This window comes from Oryctolagus cuniculus, chromosome 6 (assembly GCF_051225735.1).
Source record: "Oryctolagus cuniculus isolate XC-2025 breed Fujian yellow rabbit chromosome 6, ASM5122573v1, whole genome shotgun sequence".
Lineage (NCBI taxonomy): Eukaryota > Metazoa > Chordata > Mammalia > Lagomorpha > Leporidae > Oryctolagus > Oryctolagus cuniculus.
In genome coordinates, this window is record NC_142872.1 from 160,793,681 (window position 1) to 160,811,613 (window position 17,933).

The following is a 17,933-nucleotide window of genomic DNA, read 5'->3' on the forward strand; positions in this document are numbered from 1 at the left end:
TCTTCATCCAGTGTGATGGTATCAAACTGAACACAGGCTATGCATGTTTCTGTTAGGCCCTAGCATTGCCGTAGGCTAATGTGCTGGAGGAAAGTGAGAGACATGGGACAGAGCATTGAGTCAGCCCAGGGGAAGCTTAGACCAGCTCACAGCCAGTGAACTTCAAAAATAAGATAGAATCTGGTGAAAATCAGTGGAGCTGCCTGTCTAAGTCACAGCTGACCATTTATGTGAACCCAGGCAAGACCAGATCGTCAGCTGGCCCATGAGTTTGTGAGCAATATGAGTGATTATTATTTTAAGTTGTTGAGTTCATGTTTTTTGTTTTAAATGCAGCTCTGCTGTGACAGTAGAATTACCATTTATTGCATACCCATTCTTTGCAAGGTACCGTGTTAGTTTTTCCATGTTTATTCCTCAAAACAGCCTTCCAGGAGGGCTTATGTCTGGTCAGTATTTTCATGGTTGATTTCAAGATTTTGATTATTAATAGTCAACAGCACATGAAAAGATGCTCAGCCTCATTAATCATTAAGGAAATCTAAGCAAAATCACTGTGAGATACTACTTCACACCCATTAAGATGATCAATGTAAAAAAATACAAAGAAATATAATCACAGGAGTTGGCAAGGGTGTGGAGAAATGGAAACCCATTGTTGGTGGCATTGTAAAATGGTGCAGCTGATGTGGTAAACAATGTAGGGGTTACTAGACAAGTTAAAAATAGAATTTCCATGTGACCCAGCAACTCCACTTTTGGGTATATGCCACGAAGAACTGAAAGTGGAGTCTAGAAGAGGTCATCACGGCCCCATCTTCACAGCAGCATTATTCACAATACCCAAAAGCTAGAAGCAACCCAAGCATCCGTCAACAGAGAAATAGGTAAACAAAAACTGGTATACACATTCAATAAAATGTTAGCTAGCCTTAGAAAAGTCTGACACCTGTTACAACACAGATGAACTTGGAGGACATTGTGCAAAGTGAAATAAGCCAGTCACAAAAAGATATATACTAAAGGATTCTACTTACATGAGGGGCCTAGAGTAGTTGAATTCATAGAAATAGAGTAGAATGGGCATTGTCAGAGGCTGGGTGGGGACTGGGATGGGGAATTATTTGAACAGTGCAGCTTCAGTTTTGCAAGATGAAAAGAGTTCTGAAGATGGACAGTGGTAATGGTGGTGCCACAACATGTGTTTACTTTATATGACCGATTCACACTTCAAAATGGTTAAGAGGGAAACTTTTATGTCGTATGCATTTTAATCACAATTTAAAAAATGACGATTACTATTTCCTCTGCTTACAACTAAATCTCCCTGTCAAAAACCTGTTGTTCTTTAAGACACTTGCTCCAAGTGATCAACCTGGCTAACGAGTCCTTCTTATATTGTAGTTTATTTTTTATTAGCAGGAGCCTTTATTTATGGGTAACGGGGGCATGGGGGTTAGTAGGCTGGTATGTCCTGTGAGCTCATTGGCTCTGAGGTTAGAACACCTGAGCACATATCTGGACTCTACCACTGACCAGTTTTGTGGTCTTGGGGAAGTTATTTAATCTCTCTGAACCTCATTTGCCTCATAAGCAAAATCAACGTAATCAAAGTCTCTACCTTGTGAGGACTGAGTGACAGGAGACATGTAAAATGCCAGGCGCGGTGCCTGGCAAGAAGTAAGCACTCTAACTGTCAGCTGTTGTTGGTACCTGATAAAAGATAACACCCACCTAGGGATCCTAAAAAACACACAATAGATACTCATAATTATGCAGAATATAAAGAACATAATTAAGAATCTTGGCAAGCAAGAAACATAGCATATGGTGTCATACCTATTGTGTGATGGTAAGAACAAACTATTTGTTCTTTCCCTTTTGGTTAGTATTCAAAATTAAAGGAAAATTGCTCACCATCAAAGTCTGGGATGATAAAAAGTGGGTCACAATACAAAGCCTTCCACAGTCAAATGACTCAGTCAGCGTCACAGAATCAGCTCCTCTCCTTTACTCCCGTGGCGGATGGGCATCTCCCCCGCCATGCCCAGGTCTTGGGGTGTGATGCCTTCTACTGCCCGTGCCATGCAAGCTTGTATAGCACAAAACAGGGGAGTTCTTTTAGAGTTGGGCCCAGACCCAACTCACCTCCCGCTAAATCCCTGTGCCTGACACCCAGGGGATTGTGAGCTCACGTGAGTATGCACAGGATGGGACTTCCAGGACACATTAGTGGTTCCCAAGAACTTGGAAAAAATCAGCACTTTGATAATTCACCTTTAAGTTCTACTCCTAATGGATCAGAAAAGAGAGACGCAAACTGTGAGCACATAAGCGTGAAGACACCCAGGCCTCCTGTCCTATTCAGGTGGCTCAGGTTGCTACAACACATTACCATACACTGAGATTATTTTCCACAGTTCTGGAACATGGGATGGCAAAGGTCGGGTGCCAGTGAGGGCTCCCTTTCTGGTCTGCGGATGTCTGTTTTCTTGCTCTGCTGTCCGTAGCAGAGAGAAAGGAAGAGAGCTCTGATTCCATCAGGAAGGCTTCACCGTCACGACCTATCTACCAGCAGAAGACCCCATCTCTGCACATCATCGCATTCAACACATCAGTGGCGAGGGTGCAGTCAGCCCACAGCACCACCTAAGACCTTACTTAGCATTAACCTCTAAAGAAAATTGTGCCCATTCTTGAGGCAGCCCTGGTGGTGGTAGTGGTTCCCACGGGGGGATGACAAAGGAAGTCACCAAGACCACCACTGCTAGGATCCAGCCCAGCTGCCGTGGAGATAGGACTCATGCTGGTATCTGGGTCCATTGGCCAAGTCAGGCCTTTGGGAGTTGTAGACGCCATTGATGGGTAAGCCTGATGCCATGTGGCTCCAGTTCCATGCTTGTCAAGCTCTGTTGGGAATGCCTGCCTACAGGGACATAGTTTTGGTTGTATGGACGCAAATATTCCTGTTCTCATGGGTGATAGGCAGAATCATCTGTAGTGGGCAGAATCAAAGGTGCCTGTGCTCCAATCTCTGGATCCCCCACATGTGTATGCTATGTGGTAAAGGTGATTAAGGTTGCAACTTGTATTAAGGCTTCTATGCAGCTGACCTAATTAAATTAGTATGATTATCCTGGGATATCCGGATATAATGGGGGTTCTTAGCAATGGAAGAGGGAGGCAGAAGGAGAGAGAGGTTAGAATGATGTGATGTCATGTGAGCAGGATCTAACCACTATCACTGCTCTGAAGATGGAGGTAGGGGCCGTGAGCCAAGAAGTGCAGCCCCTAGAAGTAAAGAAACAGGTGGTCCCCTGGAGCCTCTACAAGGAATGATTGCAGCCCAGAGAGACTCATGCCAGGCTTCTGATCTGTACTGCAAAGCAGGAAATTTGTGTTGTGAGCCACTAAGTTTGCAGTAATTCATTACGGCAACATTAGGAGACTAATACACCATGGCAGTGATTTTTCAGTGCAAATTAATAAACTGGCATTTTGATTTATGTCTTGGTTTCAACTCTCCATGGGCTGATAAAATCAGAGTTCTAACTCTGCAAGGGTGACCAGGCCTTGCCCCTTGCCATGAACTGAAAGTTTGTGTCCTCCTGCACCAAACTGATATGTTGACATCGTAATGCCTAAGGTGATGGTGTTAGGAAGTGAGGCAGTGGTTAGGGAATGAGAGTAGCTCCCTCATGAGCGATGGAGTGTTCTTCTAAAAGGGACTCTAGGGAGCTCTCTCTCACCTTCTTTCTGCCCTGTGAGGATGCAGGGAGAAGACGGCACAGGAAGCAGGCCTTCACCGGACACCAGACCTACAGCACCTTGATCTCAGATCCATCAGCGTTCCCTACTGTGAAAAAATAAGGCACGCAGGCTATGGTGCTGCTCATAGACTGTGAGGATAATTACCTTGAGAACTCCCATGGATTCAGTGCGTTAGGTGGAATGTCTAGAATTCTCTCTACAATCCCGATAAGGTTGTATCCGTCTTATAGATGAGATAATCATGATGCGACCTGAGCCACACAACTGCATGTGATGGGAGGTGGATCTAACTGTGGTCTGTGTGAGTCTCAGCACATGTGCCCGCTTGCATTCTCCCACCTGCAGCACCACTGAGTGGCCTCGAAGACTCCCTCTCTCAGAGATCATGGTGCATGGAGTGCCGCAGCGAGGGCTCCCGCCTACCTGTTCAGCTGAGCTTTCACCACTCCCAGGTATTGAAGTGAGTCCCACACACATTCCCAACTATCAGCAAAATGTTGGCAATATACTTCTACAAACTCTAGATTTTTAACTGTTTTACAAACTGTATGTGGTTTATTCCAGGGCGTGTTCAGCCACTGTCAATGATTTCTTTATTGTCTTAATGGTTTCTGAATGAAAGAGCTTTCTTAGTTAACCTGTGCCAGGTACACATAGCCTGACCCAGGTAGGATTAACCTGAAAAGAGGAGGAAGAAAGCATCAAATGGTCAGGGGAAGCAGACTAGGAAACCAACAGCCTGTAGAAGCAAAGGTTCTTTTTTGTACACAGAACTTCTGGTGGGATGCAAATATATAAAATTATCAACAGCAAACCCACGTGGCTCCTCCTGCTGCCTCTTGGAATCTGATCTGCAGAGGAGTTGAGAACAGATGTCCTTTGACCATGGTCCATCCCAGGGAAACCACATGACGTGTGATATGTGATATGTGACCGTCCCTCTCCGAATCCTCCCAACTCACTTTGCCACAGAGAGAACTGAGCCTGAATGCTGGGGTGACTTGCTTGATGTCATACAAGTGCAAGGAGACGGGGCTGAATTCAAACCCAGACTCCAGATTCCAAGTGCACACCCATTCAGACCAGTCCCAGCTCTTTGTTTCCCCCCTGTGCTCACCCAAGTGCCTTGAAGGTGTTAGGAACCCCAGATGTGCTTCCCAAATGGAGTTGAGGTTGTGCACGTGAGAACTGTGGATACCACTCCTTGTCTCCCAGCCATTTTTCTGGGTGACCACAGGAAGCGCTGGCCTTCATCGTCTGCCAGTTGGGAATATTCACCCCTGCAAGTCCTCTGCTCACTTAAGCTCTCAACTTGTCCAAGAGGTGGCCTGCAAGGGCCTTGCAGCTTTCATCCAACTTTTCCATCTGAACAACCATGTAAATGGAGAGGCTCCTGCTCCCAGCCAAACCCCAAATTGCTGTTCTCTTTCCCAAAGAAAAGATAGGAACCATGTCCTGCACCGTGACAGGACAAGCTGAACAGATCAAGTGCTGGCACACGCCGATTGCTCTGAGGACCAGGACCATTTTGGGTTCGTCGTCTCATTTTTCTGCTGGACTAAAGGAGACTCAGGGTGTATTCTTCTTATAAGCCTCATTAGGGGACATCGCAGCTGCACCCTCTTCCTCTTTCATGGCAGGTTCCGTGAATTCGGTTCAGTCCCAGAAACACCAGTCGTATACCCACCGTGTCCTCAGCCTGTGTCGGGCAGCAGGGACATAGAACACGAGTGAGTGTCTCCCGCCAGCCGAGACAGGGTGTGTGGCCCGGGCAGGGGCAGGAGCAACATGAGGGTGCTGCCCGTGCGAGACGTGGCTCAGGAGTTGGGCGGCAGCAGGGGAGACGGTCCCTTCTCTGACCTCGCCCACCTGCCAGATGCTTTCCTTCTATTACCTGGATCACCTTGGGAGCACTCTGTGACAGAGCCAGTGTTCTTCCAGACACAGAAACTGGGGCTCAGAGAGGGCAGCCGGGTGCTCGAGTGGGCAGCTACTGGAGAACTTGGGTTCAAGTCCTGGCCTCCAATTCCAGGGCTTGGGACACTTTTCTCTGTCCCTCTGAGGCCCCCTTCGTCATTTGTAAGTGGCCGTGAGTCCAACGGGGAGAGGTGAGTTGCCGAGCTTTTTGCACAGTGCTGGCACAGTCATTCCCAGCCAGGCCAGAAAATCCCAAGTGACAGGGGCCCGCCCAGGAGGCTGTCGGAGCTGTGCCTTGGCGTTTCAGGAATAATCATGCATTCTCCTCTGGCCCAGAGGAAATGGCTGGTGGCTTGTGCAGGAGAGGGTTTGTGCTTTGTCCCTCTCCCTGCGGGGATGCCTGCTCTGCCCCTCTCTGGAGGGTGTGGGGTTGATGGGTGAGAAGGGAGAGAACGGCTCCGGGGGTCTCCCTGCAGGAGCCCCTGCGACTGTGGCTCTGGGAACAGCCAGATGCAACCTCCAAAGCTCCATCTCTCACCCTGGGGGAGGTGGCGGGAACACGCTTGCCTGGGCTCCAAGACACAGTCCTGTCCCGCTTTTGTTGCTGGCAGGAAGATATTTATTGATTAGGAGTGGCTCCCTTCCTTCCTTGTTTTCTCTCATTTTGTTTTGTTCAGGCAATGGGCTTCCTTCCTGCTGCCTTTGAGAAGACCCTCGGGAGAGCCTGGCTCGGGTCTTCCTCACTAATGCACGTTGGCTCAGGGCTGCGGTGATGGATAGAGGCAATTTTCCTTGGAAATCGGCGGCAATGTTGGCAGCTCCCTGGGCCATACATTACATTCCTCCCAGAGAGCACTTTTCCATGGCTCTTGGGTTGGAGGGAGGCTGCTCAGGAGGGGGCGGGGGGCTGAGACACCCTGGAAGGAAAGACATCCATTTCAGATCTTGCAGAGTTGCATGTCCTGCTGTACAGCTCCAGCCCACCCTTGAGAAGGGCTCCACTGTGAGAGCAAGGGGCCTGTGAAAGGAACGTAAAGGAAAGAGACAGAAAGCAGAAGCCTGTCTAACTCGAAACAGCATCCGCCAGGTAGAAGGGGGCCCAGTGGCCCCTGAATCCAAGAACTCTTGGTTTTTAGCTGTGATCAGAGAGAGCTCATGGATCATCAGAGGACAAGCTGTGCACGTGGAAGCCGTGAGCTGGGGAGAATGAGACCGTCCCGTCCCCTCAGAACTGACAGCTCTGCTAGGTGCACACACAGAGTCAGCCCTCTTGGTACGGAAACACTGGTCGGGTGCTTACTGCAGGCCAGTACTTTAGAAGCATTGAGTGAGTGAAGTTCACCTGGGCATTGTGAGGTAGATGTTAGGACTGTCACACCGCCGCTTTGCTGGTGAGGACACAGAGGGAGGGGCGGTGTAGGGATTGACCAGGTCACCCCGAGGAAGCAGAGGAGGCTCTGGAAGTGCTCTTTGTCACTGCCTCTTGCTGGCCTCTGTGGGAGCTCCAAGGGCTGCGTTTGCTGGCCCTGAGGTCTCAGCCAGTCCGGTCAGCCTGGCACAGCCTCCCTTCTTCTCGGAACCCCGGCCTGCCTTCTGCGAAGGTTGGCTCATTGCGGCCGAAAGGCCTGGAGTTAGCCAGGTGTGAGTGGACACTGGCGGGGGTAGGGTGCTACTTCTTCATCCCAGGGGCATTTGTTCAGAGATTATGGGCTGTTCTGGCCCAGGTGCTGCTGGGAATGGTGAATAGCAGTGACAGGATCCCTGCTCTCCTGAATCCTGCTGACTTGGGGCATCTGGCAATAAGCAAGCCAACAGCAGCGAAAGTTTGGCACGGTGGTTAAGTTGCCACTCCAGATGCCCACATCCGATATCCTTGTCCCTGGATTAAAGTCCTCACCCCACTTCCAACCCAGCTTCCTGCTAATGCACACCCTGGGAAACAGCAGGTGATGACTCAAGTACTTAGATCCCTACCACCCATGTCAGACACCCAGACGGAGTTCCAGGCTCCTGGCTTGTGTCTGCTCCAGCCCTGCCTATAGCAGGCATTTGGGAATGAACTGAGCAGATAGAAGATCTTTCTCTGTCTCTGTCCCCCTGCCTTTCAAATAAAAACTCCCAACAAATAGAAATCCCGTGAATGCTGTACAGAGCATTGAAACTCGACAATGTGATCAAGAGGGAGGGGCGTGTCTATTTTGTGTTGGAAGACAAGGTAAGACCTCAGACAAGGTAAGACCTCAGACAAGGTAAGATCTCAGTTTCAAAACAGAGCCAGCCATGGGGCGCTGGGAAGGTAGGGTTTTCCAGGAAGAGGAACTCACATGTACCAAGGCAGTAGGGTTAGAGTCAAGAGGAGTTTGTTTGAAGACAGAGGCTGTGTAGTTGGGGCGTGCTGGGTGGGAGTCAGGTTGGGAGGAGAGATGAGGCCAGGAAGATCACGTAGGACCTGGGGTCACGGTGAGGACTTAGAGATTTATTTTAGGGAAGCCATGGATCCTGGAAGATCTGATGAGAGGCTGCCATTTCATCACCACCAGTCCCTGTACTGAGGAGCTAGGCTTTCCAGCAGGAGTGACCTCAAAGGCAAGGTGGTGAGGCCAGTCCTCCTCCTCCAACAAACAGCGTGTGGGTAATGACCATGGGACGGGCACTTTGCTAGGCACTGAAGATTCCCAGTGGTCTGGGCTACATCCCAGGCCTCACAGAGTTCCCATTCCATGGGGTAGTGGCAGCCAGCAGAGATGTGGTGGTCAGCTTCCCTCATCTGTGAAGGTCACGGCAAATGCAAGTCCTCTGGCCTTTTGTGGAATGAACCTGAGTCAAGTTAGAAACCAAGAGCAGCTTTCTGTTAAGGCGTCTTAATAAGAGTAACGCAAGCAATGACTCAACGTAATAAATGTTAATGGAACAATTAAGTTTGCTCAGGGAGCCGCACAGGGAATGTGGTTGGGGAAGAAAGGGTTATCTTGGGACCATTCTGCTGGGAATATGGTTGGTGATGATGGTCAGGTCAGTTTGGGGAAAAAATCTCCATCACCCCTTCATACAATGTCACAGCCTAATGTCTCAGCCACGACCTCTTATGTGCGGGGGGGGGGGGGGTTAGCAACACTCAGAACTGCTCAAGTCCCCAAGAACTAGGAACTTAAGAGATCTTGTTGAAGACTGGGCCTGGTAAGGGGAAAAAACAAGGAAACCAAACAAAAGCCAACTTTCTTCTAAATGCCAAAGTGTGTTAGACTCCCCTCTAGTGGCCGAATGTGAAACGACAAGCCCACAGGTCTCACACCGAAAGCTCCATTGTTCTCTATTCTGTTTCCTCAATAATAAACACATTTGTTGTGCTTCCCTCTGTGTGCCTACCATTTGCACACTAGGAAAGCGTCATCTCTTCTATGATATCTGCTATATTTCTATGCACAAAGAACTTCCTCTTCCCCAGTTGTCATTTTCCATCCATCTGTCTTGCACTTAGCTACTGAGCAACTGTGCTGGACTCTCCAGCACCTGCCATGCATTTGCTGTAACTGTGAGAGCATGTCTGTCTGCCCAGGCAGGCTCTGAGCTTCCAGAGGGCAGAGAGTCCGGTTTACTCCCTTCTGTGTTTAACAGAGGAGAAGAACATTTGTTAGAACCAACGCACAGGTGGCCAGCCACTTGTGCCTTCCCAAGGTGAGTGAGTGTGACAATTCTCACAACAGAAGAATAAGACATTGTGAGGACAAAGTTGCTGCTGCTGCTAACATTTACAGAACGTTTAATAGGCCTGACTGCTTAGCTTTTCTGCACCCCTGTTTGTTCATCTGTCAAATGAAGGTCATAGCTCTTAATGGATAGAGCATTACAGGACACAACACAGCAATGCTGTGTTGTTATTAAGAGGATCCTGGGTCTGAATCATGCTCTGCTACTCCCTAGAATGTAACAATAGCTTATGGAATTTGAAAATAATAATATCTACATGGCTGGCACCGCGGCTCACTAGGCTAATCCTCCACCTGTGGCGCCAGCACCCCGGGTTCTAGTCCCAGTCGGGGCGCTGGATTCTGTCCCGGTTGTTCCTCTTCCAGGCCAGCTCTCTGCTGTGGCCCGGGAAGGCAGTGGAGGATGGCCCAAGTGCTTGGGCCCTGCACCTGTGTGGGAGACCAGGAGGAGGCACCTGGCTCCTGGCTTTGGATTGGCGCAGTGCGCCGGCTGTGGCAGCCATTTGGGGGGTGAACCAGTGGAAGGAAGACCTTTCTCTCTGTCTCTCTCTCTCACTGTCTAACTCTGCCTGTCAAAAAAAAATAATAATATCTACCTGATAGTTTTTTGCGATGGCTGATTATGATAATGCCTGAAATATAGAAATAGCTCAGTATAACAGTACTTGCATGAAAAAGAAAAGGTAGATTTTATTTTTAGAAAAATTAGGTATTATTTTAACCTTCTCATTGACTCCTCCCAATGAAACCCTGGGATGAATACTGTTATTAGATCCACAGAGGTCAAGGGTTTGCCCAGGTGAACAGTGTCTGATGACATTGGTCATCACTCTTTTCTGGCTGACATGTCTGAAAGTCATGGGTCATGATGCTGGAGCACATCTGGGAGTCCTTGGGATGTGAGTGTACCATACAGAGCTAATCTGTGGGATATGGCTGGAGAGAGATGAAGCATCCAGATCAACAAAACAGTTACATGGGTTTGTGGCTGCTGGTGGTGGATGGAAGAGAGGCAGAAATGGGAAAAAGGAAAAAGATGGAGAAGGCATCAGTCAACATAGCAGGAGGCTAGTATTTGGGAACATAAATACTATAAAACATATTCTTACATTAAAAATCAAGATATAATCCACATGCCGGACGTTCATCCTTTTAAATTGTACAAGTCAGATGTTGTTGGTATATTCACAGAGCGAATTTCATCTCCCCCAAGTGGAACATCATGTTAGCAGTTACTCTCCATTCCCCTACTCTGGCAACCACTCATCTACCTTTTGTCTTTATACAATTGCCTATTCTGGACATGCCTAGCATCATATAGGCTGTGATCCACTGTACCTGGCTTCTTCCACTTAGCATGGCATTCTCAGGATTCGTCCATGTGGTGCCAGGCAGCAGCACTTCATCTCCTTTATGGTGGAATAATAGTTTGTTGTATGGAGATGACACATTTTAGGTACACATTCATTAATTTAGGACGACAAATATAAGCATGTATTTCTGGTCTCTGAGTGCTAATCCATCAGTCTGTAGGTCCATCCTTATACGAATGCCATATTCTCCTATCACTATAGCTCTATGGTAAGTTCTGAATTGGGAGTCTCTGAATAGGAAGTTCAGAAATTTAAAGTATGAGCTGTCCAATTTGTTCTTCTTTTCAAGATTGTATTGGTAATTCTGCATTCCTGGAATTTCCACAGGGATTTTAGGATTGGCTTTTTTTTTTTTTTTTTTTTTTTTTTTTTTTTTTTTTTACAGGCAGAGTGGACAGTGAGAGAGAGAGACAGAGAGAAAGGTCTTCCTTTTGCCGTTGGATCACCCTCCAATGGCCGCCGCTGCAGCCGGCGCACCGCGCTGATCCGATGGCAGGAGCCAGGATCCAGGTGCTTTTTCCTGGTCTCCCATGGGGTGCAGGGCCCAAGCACCTGGGCCATCCTCCACTGCACTCCCTGGCCATAGCAGAGAGCTGGCCTGGAAGAGGGGCAACCGGGACAGAATCCGGCGCCCCTACCGGGACTAGAACCCGGTGTGCCGGCGCCGCAAGGTGGAGGATTAGCCTAGTGAGCCACGGCGCCGGCCAAGGATTGGCTTTTTAATTTCCATAAAAAAACTAGCTGGGATTGTATTAGGGACTACTTTGAATCTGTGGGTTTCTCTGGAGAGTACTGCCATCCTAATGATATGGAGTCTTCCAATCCAAGAACATAAAATGTGTTTCTATTTATTGAGGCCTTTAGTTTCTTTCAACAATGTTTTGTAGTTTTCAGTGACAAGTCTTGAACTTCATTAAAAAATTTGTTCCCAAGTATTTAATTCATTTTATGACATTATAAAAGCAATTATTTTCTTAATTTTATTTTCAGAATATCCATTGTCAGCGTATAGCAGCACAATAGTTTTGCACAAAATCCATTCATAATGGATTGAAGACCTAAATCTGCAACCTGATTATTAGAGAACATTATCAGATAAATTATTAGAGAACAATGGGGAAACCTTGCAGGACGTTGGCACAGGCAAAGAATTCTTGGAAAAGACCGCAGGCACAGGGAATCAAAGCCAAAATTGACAAATGGGATTATATCAAATTGGGAAGCTTCTGCACTGCAAAAGACACTCTCAGCATAGTGACGAGGCAGCTGACAGAATGGGACAGATTATTTGCAAACAATGCAACAGATAAAGTATTAGTAATCAGAATATTTAAAGAGATCAAGAAACTGCACAACAAAACAAACAACCCAGTTAAGAAATGGGCAAAGGACTTAAACAGACATTTTTTTTTTTTTTTTGACAGGCAGAGTGGACAGTGAGAGAGAGAGACAGAGAGAAAGGTCTTCCTTTGCCGTTGGTTCACCCTCCAATGGCCGCCGCGGTTGGCGCGCTGCGGCCGGCGCACCGCGCTGATCCGATGGCAGGAGCCAGGAGCCAGGTGCTTTTCCTGGTCTCCCATAGGGTGCAGGGCCCAAGCACCTGGGCCATCCTCCACTGCCTTCCCGGGCCACAGCAGAGAGCTGGCCTGGAAGAGGGGCAACCGGGACAGAATCCGGCGCCCCTACCGGGACTAGAACCCGGTGTGCCGGCACCGCTAGGCGGAGGATTAGCCTAGTGAGCCGCGGCGCCGGCCTAAACAGACATTTTTCAAAAGAGGAAATACAAATGGCCAACAGACACATGAAAAAATGTTCAGGATCACTAGTCATCAGGGAAATGCCAATCAAACCACAATGAGGTTTCACCTCACCCCGGTTAGAATGGCTCACATGCAGAAATCTACCAACAACAGATGCTGGCGAGCATGTGGGGAAAAAGGGACACTAACCCACTGTTGGTGGGAATGCAAACTGGTAAAGCCACTATGGAAGTCAGTCTGGAGATTCCTCAGAAACCTGAATATAACCCCACCATACAACCCAGCCATCCCACTCCTTGGAATTTATCCAAGGGAAATTAAATCAGCAAATGAAAGAGTTATCTGCACCCCTGTGTTTATTGCCATTCAATTCACAATAGCTAAGACATGGAATCAACCTAAATGCTAGACAACTGAAGACTGGATAAAGAAATTATGGGATATGTACTCTATAGAATACAACAGAGTGGTTAAAAAAAAAAAAGAAATCCAGTCATTTTCAACAAAATGGATGAATCTGGAAAACATCATACTTCATGAAATAAGCCAGTTCCAAGGGGACAAATACCATATGTTCTTGCTGATCTGTGATAACTAATAGAGCACCTAAAAGGAAATCTGTAGAACTGAAATTGATGCTATGAGAAGCAACAACTGAACAGCCCTTATCTTGACTGTCGAGGAAATGGAGAGTGGGACTGGGAATGGGAGAGGGAGGAGGAGGTGGGGTGGGAGTAGGGGTGGGAGGGTGAATATAGTGGGAAGAATCACTATATTCTTAAAGTTGTACTTATGAAATTTGTACTCATTAAATAAAAGGTTTCTTTGGGAAAAAAGCAATACAAGAGGTTTTTGTAAATTGATTTTATACCCTGCAACCTCACTGAACTTACTTTTTAGCTCTAAATACAAGATGATAGCATCTGTAGAGAGATAGATGTACTTTCTTCTGTTATGATATTGTTTATTCATTTTGTTGTAGCATAACTGTCTTGTTTGGAACCTCCATACAGTGCTGAGTAGACATGGTGAGAGTGGACGTTCTTTTCTTATTCAAGATCTTAAAAGTCTTTCATTATTGACAACGATGCTAACTGGTGCCTTTCTGTAGATGTCCATTATAAGACTGAGAAACTTTCCTGCTAGTCCTACTTTGTTGGATGCTTCTTTTTTTTAATCATGAAAATATTTTGCTTGTTATAGAATTCTTGAGTTTTTTCCTCTGTAGCAGAGAATGTCATCCTATTTCCTTCTTGTCCTCATGTCATTTCATCCTCCTTCCTGATAAAGCTTATTAAAACTAAGATTATTACTAAAACTAATTGATAGCAGTTATGCTGTGTATGTGATCCATTACTTCCTTATTGCTACTTTCCAGGTTCTTTGGCTTCCAACTGTTGGATTAAGATATTTCTAGGTGTGAATTCTTCTCAGTTTATCCTGCTTGGAGTTTGTTGAACTTCTTAGAGGTACAAGTTAATGTTTTAAAATCAGATTTGAAGAGTTTTTGGCAGTTATTCCTTCGTGAAGCTTTTACGCCCTTGCCTATCTTTCTTCCGTTTCTGGGATTCCCGTCACACCCGTATTTATATGGTTGGTAATGTTTCACAGGTCTCTGAAACTCTGTCTTTTTCATCATTTTTTGGGGGGTGGTCGTTCCTCAGACTGGGAAATCTCAATTGATCCATCTTCAAGTTTGCAGATTCTTTCGTCTTCTGGGTCAGATCTGCTGCTGAGTCTGTCTAGTGATTATTTCATTTCAATTATTGTACTTTTCAACTCCAGAACTTCTATTTGGTTATTTAAAAAGTAATTTGTATCTCTTCATTGATATTATTAATTTTGTGAGATGTTGTTTCATGTTTTCTTTACAGTTCTTTAGTATGGGTTCCTTTAATTCCTTCAACACATTTAACATATCTGACTTAAAATCTTTGTCTAGTTATTCCCACTTATTGGCTTCCCCAGGAATAGTTTCCAGTGACTGCTTTATCCTTTGTATGTGGCCATAGTTTAAGGTTTCATGTCATGCTTCAAGTTATTTTTGTTGTTGTTGAAAACAGAACATTTAAAATATATGAAGTATAAATTCTAGAAATCAGAGTGTCTCACTTTTCCAGGGTTCCTACTGCTACTGTTTGCTTGTTCAGTGACTTTCCTAAATGGATTCTGTAAAATCTCTATTTTTTGTTGTTTATTACCACTGCTGTCTCTGCTTGGTTGACTTGGTGATCAGTTGATAATTGGATAGTTATTTCCTTAAATCCTGGGACCAATAATTCCCCTAGATCTGCCAAAGGGCTTGTTCTGTCTTTGGGACACACATTAAATGTTCATTCATGTAGTTCACATCTCTGCCTTAGCTTTCACTTTCTGCTTATACAAAAACCTCAACGTGAGCACAGGTGAGAGCTTAGGACCTACTTAGGCCTTTCCCAGGCATAGACCCTGGAAAGCATGTGAATTTTTATATTCCCAAGAACTTTTCAAAGCCTCCCTGTGAACATCTCACCTCCCTTTTTTTCTTCTATTTAGTCAGCTTATTATTTGCCCCCCCCCCATTGCCATTGCCTCAGGAAGCTATTGTGTTTAACAATTGCCATTGAATATTTTCCCTTAGGCAAGCTCTGAGTCAGATTAAACAAAGATAAGTCCCACAAATGGAGTCTGTAAGAGGGGACCTACAGAAAGGCCAAATGGCGGCAGTCGTTAGCGACTGAGGGTTTGGAAGAGCTTCATTCTGTTCCCTTTGAGGGGCTTATGCTCTTCTGGTTTTTGTTGTGATTTATGGCTGTTGATTTTCAAGTCTACTGTGGAGTTGGGAAGGATGGGTAAGTAAGGGGCATGTTGAAATACCAAATATCTCACTAAAAAATAGCAATTTTCCTTGAATAAATGCTTCCTAAATTGTTGCAAGCCTGCGACAAATTTTCACTGTCCTGAAAAAGTTGATTTTGACAATGGACAGTGTTCTCATTGCTTTTACCGAGTATTGGATTCTTGAAGATTCCCATCCCACCATTCCCATTGATGACACCCCCATAAAGAATTTTTAAGCACAAATAATTAATGTTATTTGCATTGTGCTGGTACAATAACTGTTCTTCTCTCCTCAAAATGTCAGTCAATTCTGCTAGAAACCCATGTGCCCTATGCAAGTAACTTCTACTGTGTAAAACAACAGAAAGCAGCAAGGGTCCCTTCTGAGTTCAGAGAGCATAAAACAGGGACAAGAGATGGGAGAGTACAACTTAGAGCCAGAGACAGAAGCAACACAGAAAATAAAAGCTCTTTCACTTCCCTGCCTGTCTGTTCTCGTGAGTCCTGAGGAGTTTGCAGTGGAGGTGAGGCTCAAACTAATTTCAAAACACGGAGAATGAGGCAGGTGTCTGAGCAAATACCCGAAGTGTGTTTTCTAAGCATGCACTGCAGCCAGAGGCCGGGCATCGAGAGAGGCCCATGATACAGGGTGTCCTCTTGCGCATCTGTAGTTCAGCGGAGCAACGCAGGGATATGATTAGGTGATTGAAGGCTTGCTGAAGTCTCGGTAAGTGTGCTTGTTTTTCACCCACATCACTTTCTGATGCTGCCTGTGGCAGTCATTTTCCTTATAGACACCCAAACCCCCACATCCTTGCACCTGTGGCTCCCTACTCCTGGTCCTCGGTGTTCTCTGCATGAGGCTTGGTGGATGGGAAAGGGCGTTGGGATCGTGTGTGGGAGGTCACAGTAGGTCCACATTCTCCAGGCTGAATTCAGCCATGCTGACACATTAACTGCAAAAGACGTTGGAGGTGCAATTGATTTTGGGCCATGAAGATGAGGAGAGCCTGTGTTCTGGTGCCTCATGGTAGTCTACGCCACATAAGTCAGGTGCATACGTGGCCGAGGAGGAGACTTGGGGGAGCCAACTGTCCCAGGGGAGATTGTGGGCAAGGTTCTGGGAGGTCCTGAGTGGGGTGCTCTGGGAAATGTTTCTGGATCAACCGTCCTCGTGGCCAGGCCTCAGTGGCCCAGGGTGTAGGCTGTGCATGGGGCTTTGTGTCCTCCAACATTCAGCTCAGGCATCGCCTCCTGGAGGGGCCGGCATTGTGGTGCATTGGGCTCTGGTTCTGCTTGACACCGACATCCCACACTGGAGCACGGATTCAAGCCTTGGTTGCTCCCCTTCCGATCTAGCTCCCTGCTAATGTGCCAGGGAGAGCAGCAGAGAATGGTCCAAGTACTTGAGTCCCTGCCAACCCTGTGGGAGACCCAGATAGAGTTCTAGGCTCTTGGTTTCAGCTGCAGCCTAACTGAGCCCCAGCCTTGGCGACCATCTGGGGAGTGAATCAGCAGATGGAAGACCTCTCTCTCTCTCTCTCTCTCTCTCTCTCTCTCTCTCTTCCTCTCTATGTTACTCTGCCTTTCAAATAAAGTAAATCTTAAAAAAAAAAAAAAAAAGAATACTCCCCTGAGTGCTGATGGCAGCCAGGGCTCAGCAAAATTCCAGTATTTTTTTTTTTAAATTTCAGTAATTTAAATGAGTTCTTTATTTGCATGTCAGTCTAGATGGGTCAGATGGAGGCAACAGGAATAAAGTAGCTTAGGCAAAGAGGGGGCTTGTTACGTAAATGGTGGTACAGCAAGGATACAGCAAGGAGCGACCGCCAGCACAGTTGAAGACGCGATACACAGGTTTTTGTGCATTCCTTTTGCAAGCAGGTTCTTGCCGTGAGTCAGCCCCAGGCTTGTGGTTGCCAAGCTCAGCCACTTCCTCAGGAGAGGACCTTTCTGCTTGTGTCTCAGTCCTGTGGAGGGATCTGGGTGGCCCTGCTTGGGCTGGATCCCATCCCTGAGCCAACACTGAAGGCTTTGCAGTCTGAGTTGGTGCCCACCAGGACTGCATGGAGCAGAGAAGGCTCCCAAGGCACCAGTCATACCACCTAGCAAGCCCACGTGGTAATGCTTACCCTCTTCAAACCGGCTCACCTAGGGGGACTCCCATCCAGTCATGGGCACCACCATCTTCCCTGTTGCTCGGGCCCAGACTGTGGGGTCATCATCACGTCTCTTGTCTTTGTGCTGCACGTGTGATCCAGCAGGAAACCCTGCTGGCCCTGTGTCCACTGCTGCCCTCCTGCTGTCTACTCCATCTCCTGCCTAGATACTCAAGGCCACCCCCAACCAGCTAGTGCCCTTCCTTGTCTATTCTCAATGTAGTAGTTAGTTTCTGTAAATTTATAAGTTGGTGCAAATGTCCTGCAAAGTGGAAGTCAGGCCGTGTCACTGTTCAGCTGGGAACACTGGAAAGCTTCCTCCATTCCTCTTGGAGTGAGCACCAGAGTCATCACACTGGTGGCCGGGTCCTGCTGATCTGACATCAGCTCCATCATTGCCTGCTCCAGCCACTCTGCCCTCCAACT

General features: G+C 46.9%; 1 long non-coding RNA gene across 2 annotated transcripts in view; it reads left to right on the forward strand.

Moving 5' to 3' along the window:
* Nucleotides 1-17,933, forward strand: part of LOC149126349 (uncharacterized) — an 89,040-nt gene that overhangs the window by 14,520 nt on the left and 56,587 nt on the right. The window contains exon 5 of one of the 2 annotated variants that reach the window (XR_016236023.1): nucleotides 4,117-4,251. The exons of the other annotated variant lie outside the window; for it this stretch is intronic. This is a non-coding gene — a long non-coding RNA (uncharacterized LOC149126349). Of the gene's footprint in view, nucleotides 1-4,116; nucleotides 4,252-17,933 lie in introns of those variants that run through there. 2 annotated transcript variants of the gene reach the window in all.